Below are 9,253 nucleotides of genomic sequence, written 5' to 3'. Positions count from 1 at the left end.
CACATTGCAAATGTCAGTTGTGGTCAGAACACTGAGTGCCTTACGTTGGGCCTATGTGAAGTTGAATGTGGACTAATTATTGGTGCACGTATGATGGGTGCTTCCATAACCAAAGCAGCTGAAGTAGTTTGTGTTTCAAGAGGCAACGTATCAAAGATTTATTCCACATAGAAGGAAAGTCAAAAACATCATCCACTAAATCACGACGTTGGCAGAAGCGTGTGTTGGGTCATCATGATGAATGGTCATTGAAGAGGATTGAGAGAAACAATAAGAGGACAACAGCTTCAAAAGCCACTTCAGAACTGAATGTCACACTCGCAAACCCTGTCAGGATTAAAAAAAAAAAAATCACAAATGGAACTTCATAAGCAGGGAATTGCAGGGTGATCTGGAATTTCAAAACATTCATTACTGATGCAGATTCCCGTAGCAGGAAATGTGGTGCTGAAGCCATAAAACCTGGGCTGTGGAGCAATAGAAGAAAATCATTTGGCCAGGTGAGTATTGTTTCACACTGTTTCCAACATCCGGCAGAGTTTACATCCCAAGAGCAAAACATGACAACCATATCATAGTATTCAATGGAGGTCGCATCACTGCCAAGGGTTATGCGACCATTTTGGCTGATCAAGTTCATCCCATGGTTCAATGTTTGTTTCCTAATGGTTGTGGTGCGTTCAAAGATGACAGGCTCCCTGTTTACACAGCACTCATTGTCCAGAACTGACTCTGTCAGCACGAGGATGAATTGCCTCTCCGCTGGCCACCATAGTCACCAGGTCTCACTCTTATTAAGTGTTTATGGTCTACTTTGGAGAGAAGTGTGCATGATTGCTACCCAGTTTTATCGTTGTTATCTGAACCTGCCAGTATTTTGCAGGAAGAATAGTATAGGGAATCCCTCAAAAACCATACACGATCTATATTTATCCATTCTGTGATGAGTGGAAGCTGTCTTGAATACCAACGGTTTTCTTACACTGTATTAGGCATGGTAATGTATTGTGTTTTTTGGTGTTTTCATATTTTTGCCCATCCCTGTAGCTTAAAGGCTATCAGTTTCTCTTTTCGAGTTATCTAATTCATTCAACACAATGAAGGGCACTAGTATTCCATACGATGACCTGTAGAATACAATATTTGTATTTTCTTTTGACGACATCACTTGGAGTAAGGAAAGCGGTAGTTGAAAAATAAGTGATACAGGATTCTAACCGTTCCTGTGTGTTATTCAATCTGTGAACAGTGGAGAAATCTAAGCAGATATTTGGAAAAGACTAAGGTTTGCAGCAGAGACCAAGTAAATGGAATGGATAGTGCCTTGAAAAGAGGTTAAACAGTGAGATGGTGAGAGTGAATTATAATAGGAAATAAAACACAAAGTAGTAGATCAGTTTTGCAATCACAAATTTAACCATTATGAAGTTTTTTCGCCTATAGGTTTGCCCTACATGGTTGTAGAGAATATGCAAAACAGACACAAAGAAAATAAAAGCTTTAGGAATGCTGGAGATAAGATAACTTGGATAACTAATAAAGAAGTACCAAATTGAATCGGAGAAAGAGCTGGCACAACTTTTAAAAAAAAAAAAAAAAAAAAAAAAAGAGGATAGATTGGCAGGAAACATCATGAGGCATTAAAAAGTAAGTAACTTAGTACCTGGGAGAAAGTGGAGGGGTATAAATTATAAAGGAACCCATCTGTTTGCATATACAAGGGTTGTCCAGAAAGTAAGTTCCAATCAGTCACGAAATGGACACCACAGTGAAAACTCGGTGAAGCTTTGCACAGATGTGTGGGGTAGTATCTCTAGTATGACTGTCGATCGCATCAAGACGCTCTTTTCAATTGTGAGCATACTGTGAGTGAGTAAAGGTGCCTAGAACAATGACGTGTCTCCTGCCAAGTAGGAGGGCCTGCTGAGAGGCTTCACCTTAATGATTGCAGCCCACCTAACACAACTGCCACACACTTCTTTCTTCATGGCAATTCTCAGCCGCACTCTGCAGGGGCAGTGAAGACACTCCTGCAGCCTTTTCGATAGGAAGTGTTCCATCACCCACAACACAGCCATAATTGGCTCGTCCTGAGTATCATCTCTGTTCACATGAAATTCAGGATACAAAGACAACACTTGGGAGCAGGCTACACACTACAGACCAATGTAGAGAATTATCGGAAAGCACAGGTGGCTGCCTTCTATGATGATGGTGTTGGAAATTTGGTATAATGCTCCTACAAATGTCTAAGTCAGAGCGGCGACTATGTAGAGAAGTATCTGGAAAGTGCAGCTAACTCTTGCAAATATAATGTTTCTGATTTTCACTGTGGTTTCCATTTAGCGACCGATCAGAACTTACTTTCTGGACAACACTCGTATTTATAGGTTCAAATGGGTGCTGGTCACAGTAGATATTGTTGAAGGGACTTGTACAAGAAGGAGTAGTATGGAGGGCTGTATCAAAGCAGCCTCTGTTCCAGATTCATTCACTGTGTACTAATCTATGCTGCTATATGAGGACAATGCATAATTTAACATTGTTACCAAAAATCTCAAAGTTCTTGTCTGATTAACTTCAAATTTTTACATGGTACTGTAATAAATGCACGTATGGACATAGGTTTTTTGTTAAAACAAACTGCGACTAAGAAAATTTTTTTCTATAAATATGTGTGCTTTCATTTTCTTTCTCACAGTTGGTCTTAACTACAATAGTAGAAGTTTTAAACTGTCAGACAAATTGTTTGCTCTGCAAATTGCACATAACTGTGTGGCAGAGGGTTCAGTGAATCACCTTCACAATAATTCTCTGTTATTCCACTCTCGAACAGCATGTGGAAAAAAGGAACCCCTACATCTTTCAGTGCGAGCTCCGATTTCTCTTATTTTACTATGATCATTTCTCCCTGCATAGGTCGGTTCAACAAAATATTTTTGCATTCGGAGGATAAAGCTGGTGTTGAATTTCATGAGAAAATCCCTCCATTACAAGAAGCATCTTTGTTTTAATGATGTCCACCCCAAATCCTGTATCATGTCTGTGATGCTCTCCCCCCATTTCTCGATAATACAAATGTGCTGCCCTTCTTTGAATTTTCTCCATGTAGTTCATTAATCCTATCTGGTAAGGATCTCACACCATACAGCAACACTCCAAAAGAGGACGGGCAAGCATAGCACAGGCAGTTCTTTAGTAGATCTTTTGCATCTTCTGAGTTTTCTGCCAATAAAACTCAGTCTTTGATTTGCCTTCCCCACAACATTTTTTGTGTCCTTTGCAAATTAAGTTGTTCATAATTGTAATTCCTAAGTATTTAGTTGAATTTATAGTCTTTAGATTTGACTGATTTATTGTGTAACTGAAGTTTAACAGATTCCTTTTGGTACTCACGCGGATGACCTCACATTTTTCATTATTTAGGATCAATTGCCAATTTTTCTAACATACAAATATCTTACCTAAACTGAATATGAAACTGTATCAACACTACTTGCAATGTCACTGCACCTTCACTGTGATGTTAGGTTTGGGATTCAGTTGCTGCTGTAGTAATTGTGAGAAAGATGGGGTCAATGAAGTATGGAGGAGCACCTCTCTTTAATTTCAAGTACAAGCTGACAGCCAACCAGTGCTGCTGACAATGCTATCTGAGAGCACTACATGGAACACCCATTCTGACTCCAGACTCCATCACAGGTCTGAGGGTCAGTAACGTTTCTTTATGTAATCTTGGGCATGCTCCCAGATGTCTTCAGTCTCATTGGCAGCCTCAAGAAGACAGAGAGAAGCCAACTGGTGCCGCCACGACCAACATATCACCATCAGCACCAAAATGGCAAAAGAAGCATGATCTCCCTTCACAGAAGAGACGACACAGTCAATGGGAGTCAGCAAGATGCCAACAGCCCTTCATGTGGGGTCTCTAGTATGGGTCTCTCTTGAAACAGCTGCTGACCTCAAGGGCCTGGTGACTTATGGGCCAACTTTTTCTCCAGGAAGCTCAACTTCAATGTGGGTCTCGTTGACAATTTTCTGCTGCAGCACTCAAGTCCCACGGTCTGTTAGAAGCAGTGGGAGCCCATCACAACTTCACTGGGCCTAGGGGTTCTACTGCCAGTCCAAATGACATCAATCCCATCTTACCATGATGCATGCCAAAGGAGATTCTGCAGAAGATGCAAAACTTGTTTCTCCCCTGCAGAATGCTCCTTTTATATCTTCTTCATGTACAGATTGCCCTGATTCTCAAGAAGGCCACACCATCACTTCTTGCAGACATCTGCCTGATCACTGTTGGGTCAGTGGCTCTGAGCACTATGGGACTTAACTACTGAGGTCATCAGTCTGTTGGGTCAGTGCTTAACCAGACTTTCCACAGTCTTCACATTGTATGTGCTATGATTATGCACATTGGATGACTGTTGGTGGGCATTCATTCTTCAGGATAAAATGTTGGAAAGTACCTCCCTGCTCTTGTATCCACAGATGGAGCCTGCTCCTGTAGATCAGTCATGTGGCATCCTTGGATGCCACGAACGTGTTCGACTCATTGGATCATGTTGCTCTAGGCATTGTACTAAGATCTAAAGGACTACCTTTGTTACATATTGTGATGCAACAAATACAGTTTGACAGTTTTTCTATGTTCTGGGGATGAAGTGTCCAGAATCAAAACAAATCCATCACTGTGGTCGGTTCCTGTTAAATGTGTATTGATTTGGTTTTAACTCACATGTCTTCCCACATTGGAATCCAGATACTTGGCCACAGTTGACATCATGTTGTTTGCTTCTATGCCAGGAAAACCATAAGGCCTTATCGATTCAGTTGCTGATGTCTAAGTCACCTTGGGCTGCAAGTAAATGGAGCAATATACAGGGTGGTTATAATCAAACTTTTGCTACTTGAGCCAGTGTAGATAGAAAACTATTTAATATATGGGTACCCAAGTTTATAGGAGTGATGATCAGAGTGTGCACTGCAGGATTTGTGTTGTTAGTGTCATGATATACCGTTAAGTACCAATACTAGACAGCCAGCATGGGTGGACAAGGTGATCAGGGCTTTATTCGTAAAGCTGTTTTATCAAAACAGCAGAAATAGTGCTGCTGATATTCACAAGTGTCAGTGAATTAAGGAATATGAAGACTTCCTCTTTCCACACTGTAGAACATAATTTGGAAGTTCAAATTAACTGACGATCTGCAAATTGCTCCTGGGAGAGGCCAACAGCCAATTGCGCCACAAATTGTTGAAGAAGTTACAGTTGTTACAGTCGAGAATGCTGGATGCAGAGTGTGATCTTCAAGCAGTGCACAAGCTGTTCGAAAAGTGCTGTGTAAAATTGTGAATTGGTATCTCTAGTGTGGTTGCTGACAGTTGTGGATGCAGGTGATCATCAAATTGAGCACTGTTTGTAACCGGGGACATAAAAATGGTATGCAATTAACAAATGTTATATTTTCACATAAAAATTAAATTGTATTTATTTCAAAGGTTTATCGGTTATTTGTCTTCTGCATGACCATACAAACGTTTCCACAGTTTCAGTGTCGTATGATTACTTGTTTTTCACAGGAGCCCTCTCAAGCGACGAACATTTCGATTATAACCACCTTGTATCACTCCCTCACACGCATAGCCTCTGGCTGTGACAGGAAAATCAAATTTCATGGTTTATTTAGAGCTGGCCTCACAATCATGCCAGGGAAGCAAGTTATGATGAGACTGGCTGTGGGGAGATAAAGCAAGAGATCACCTCATGTGTGAGGGCTACCTCGTCACACCTTCCCAGAAGGTAGAAAAGATGTGAGTAGTACATTTTCATGCAGTCATTTGAAGGTGCAGTCCTCTTGGCATCTGCCACAACACGTGAGCAGCACCAGCTGCTTCTTCAGTGGACATCATTAAATCTCTTGTATCCAGGCTCACATCAATACTTTACCAACAAAAATTCCACATAGTTGTTACTGAGAAATAGCCAAGAGGTGCAGGGTGGCTACAATCCCACTGGCACTGCCAACCACATTGCCCAGTATGGCTCCTAGATCAAAGGCATCCACACGAAGAGAGACAATGCTACTATTTTATACATCAAACAGAGCATGATGCAGAAGGGGTTCCAGCATATATCTTCAAACCCAAGGGGTTTGAGAAGACAGATGTTGTGGCAGTCAGTGATGACTAAGCCCATGTCATTGACACACAAATTGTTGGCTGCACTTTCGCTTATGTCACAAAATACAACAATCACAAAATCAGATGGGACCGCAAAAAGAAAACATTTAGGTGGTCACCATTTGAACAGCAATGGTGAACTGGCATGGCACTTGCGCAGAAGGTTCTGCCAATGAAATCATCAACCTTGGATTTCGGCACCACGACCAAGTGCGATTTCAACACATATGTTGACTGCTACAGGGTTTAGTTTAAAAGTTTTTCAGCGCATGATAGTCGTGATCTTTCACTCGATGGCTGGAGTTGGCATTGGGTAGTGCACTAGACTTTTTTTATTACCCTAACACCTGGGGAGCTGGAACACTTTTTGTTGGCCTGTCTTTCAAAAGGTGACACTGTGTTTCTGGTATTTAAGATGCAATAATTCTCTATAGTCCGTGTATAATTGTGGAACTTTGTATATTTAGAAGAGAACAATAATGTATTTAATATGCAATCATCTCACAGGAAAAATGTTTGACAAACTGCATTTACCTAAGAGGGGACTGTATAAAAATAGATTGGATTTTTTATCTAAAAATGAGTACAGTATTCCATTGCTGGCTCACAAACATTTTGTCCTTGTACACTCTATTTGGTTCCAAACGAAGTTATGAATTTCAGAGGTTTGTAAGTCATATAATACATTAAACATCTTTTACTCTTTCTTCCTGATTTTATCTACAGGCACATGCAAAAGGGAGGAAAATAAATTTAAAGCTTAACAGTCCTGTGATTACAATGTCTTAAGACAGAGGAGGTCAGGGTGAAAAACCATCTGCACATTCTCTGACAGGTTATGAATGCCACGTAAAAAACAGTTCTTCTTTTGAACCGAACCACTCATCGAGCAATTTTTGTACATTTTCGTACGAACTGAAGTGTTGTTCAGTGAGAGTGTGTCCCAGTGATGCAAACTGAAGGTAATCGGATGGAGCCAAATCTGTAGAATAAGCTGCATGCTCTCATATATCCCAACTGAACACCTCAATTGTTTCCCTGACCTGTTTTGCTGTGTGTGATGGGGCATTATCATGGAGCAATATGACTGTGTTGCCTTTTTCCATATTCTGGTAATTTTTCACATAATGCTCCATTTAAATCGATCATTTGCTGTTGGTAATGATCAGTGTTAATGGTTTCACCAGGTTTTGGCAGCTCATAATAGATGACACCCTTATGATCCCATCAAACACAGAGCATTCATTGTCTTCTTTCCAAAGCGATTTGGTCTTGCAGAGGATATCGATGGTTTGCGAGGATTCACCCATGAATTGTGATGCTTAGGATTCTCAAAATATATCGATTTTCATCACCTGTCACTATTAAATGGAGAAACGATTTTCTTTTCTATCTGGCAAGCAGCATTTCACAAATAGTCTTTTGATTTACTTTCTGTCTTTCATTCAGTTCATGCGTAACCCTTTTTCAAACTTTCTGCACCTTTCAACCAGAGATAAACAGCTTTCTGTGTCACATTCAATTGTTTCTGTGAGTTCCTGTTGGGTTTGAGTATCATCTTCAGCCAATAAGGCATGCAATTCATTGTCTTTGAACTTTTTTGGTGGTTTCCCACACTTGTCATTTCTCTTGTCAAAATCACCACTTTTCAATTTTTTGAAGCACTCGAAACAGTGTGTTTTCACAAGAGCATGTTTGCCAAAAGCTTCGATGCAATTCTGCAGCAGTTTTCTTCAAATCATAATAGAAAACCAATGCTGTCTGCAAAACATAGTTCGTAGGCACAAAACTCGACATGTTTATAGGTTTGAAACAGATACCGATGTATGGAACTTGGGTTACTGTGTGCTGCTATTCGTTGTCAGCTGTTACAGGAAGCAGATGGTGTGCAGACGTGGTCTCATGGGCCCTACACTGACAGCTAGCACTATCTTTAAGGAAATTCTGGTTTCATACTTCTACACCTGGTAAAGCCCAAATCATGAGGTTTCAACCCTTTCCATACTTCAGGTCAGGTGTCTGAACCATCCCATGACCCTGCTTTTTCATGGGGTGTATACATAAAGTTGACATTTAAATGAGTAACTCAGTTTAAGCCACAACATTACTTTATTCAGGCCAGGAGCAGTTATAGTAGTGTTTTGTGCAGTCAGATTGTTAACTAATGTAGATCCTTACTGCTAAAATGTTTCATAGTTTCTTCCTTATGCATTTCACTGAATAACACATGTATCATTAACATGTACCATATTGAATGATGATGTTGCTTTGCTTATATTCATAATTTACTGCCCAGGAACAGTTTACATGGTTTTACTGCCTATTACTTTGGTGGAATTGTCTAAACACATTCCAAAATTCCACCAAACCTACCAGAGAGAAGGAAATAAAGTAAAATTGCAAAACAAAATCGCAGATTTTCTTTTAAAAACATTGCATGGGAAATGCAGCCAAAGCATGAGTCTGAAAGCCCACTGGAGCTCTTCTGAATATACTCATAGTAACAAATATAGATTCTTTTTACTATTGCGAGTTGGGGAAGAGGGGGGAGGTGTTGCAAACCTGAGGAAATTATGGAAAACAATCAGCAGATGACTGAATGTGGAAAATTTATTCAAGGAAAGACTGTGATCTGACACTGGTATCTGAAATGAGCATGATGTTCAGAAGATCATAAGAAAAGTGAGCCATTGGGATCTCATCTGAAAAATGAAAGAAGTAACTATGGGAGACTGAAATCTACAAAGCTGTGCACGGGCAAGAAATTCTCTCCTGAAATCAAGTTGTATCTATATGGTATACAAATTACATGCCATTAATCAGTAATGATGTAAGGAACATTTTATACGCATGTGGACAAATTGTTTGCTTTGACTTGACCATTGCTCTATATGAGGTAAATAAATCCGTGCTACAACGGGGATGAATATTAAGTAGTTTGCGAACTTCTTGTGAAGCATACTTTCACACTCTCCTACATGAGCCAAAAAAGATGCTTTGTTACATGTAATTTTTTTCTTTAAATATATTTTTAGCAAATTCTTCGCAAGAAATGACATTTTTGAATGGT

The sequence above is a fragment of the Schistocerca nitens genome, chromosome 1, assembly GCF_023898315.1.
Source record: "Schistocerca nitens isolate TAMUIC-IGC-003100 chromosome 1, iqSchNite1.1, whole genome shotgun sequence".
In the NCBI taxonomy this organism is placed as follows: Eukaryota; Metazoa; Arthropoda; class Insecta; order Orthoptera; family Acrididae; genus Schistocerca; species Schistocerca nitens.
This window is presented reverse-complemented; position numbering follows the sequence as displayed.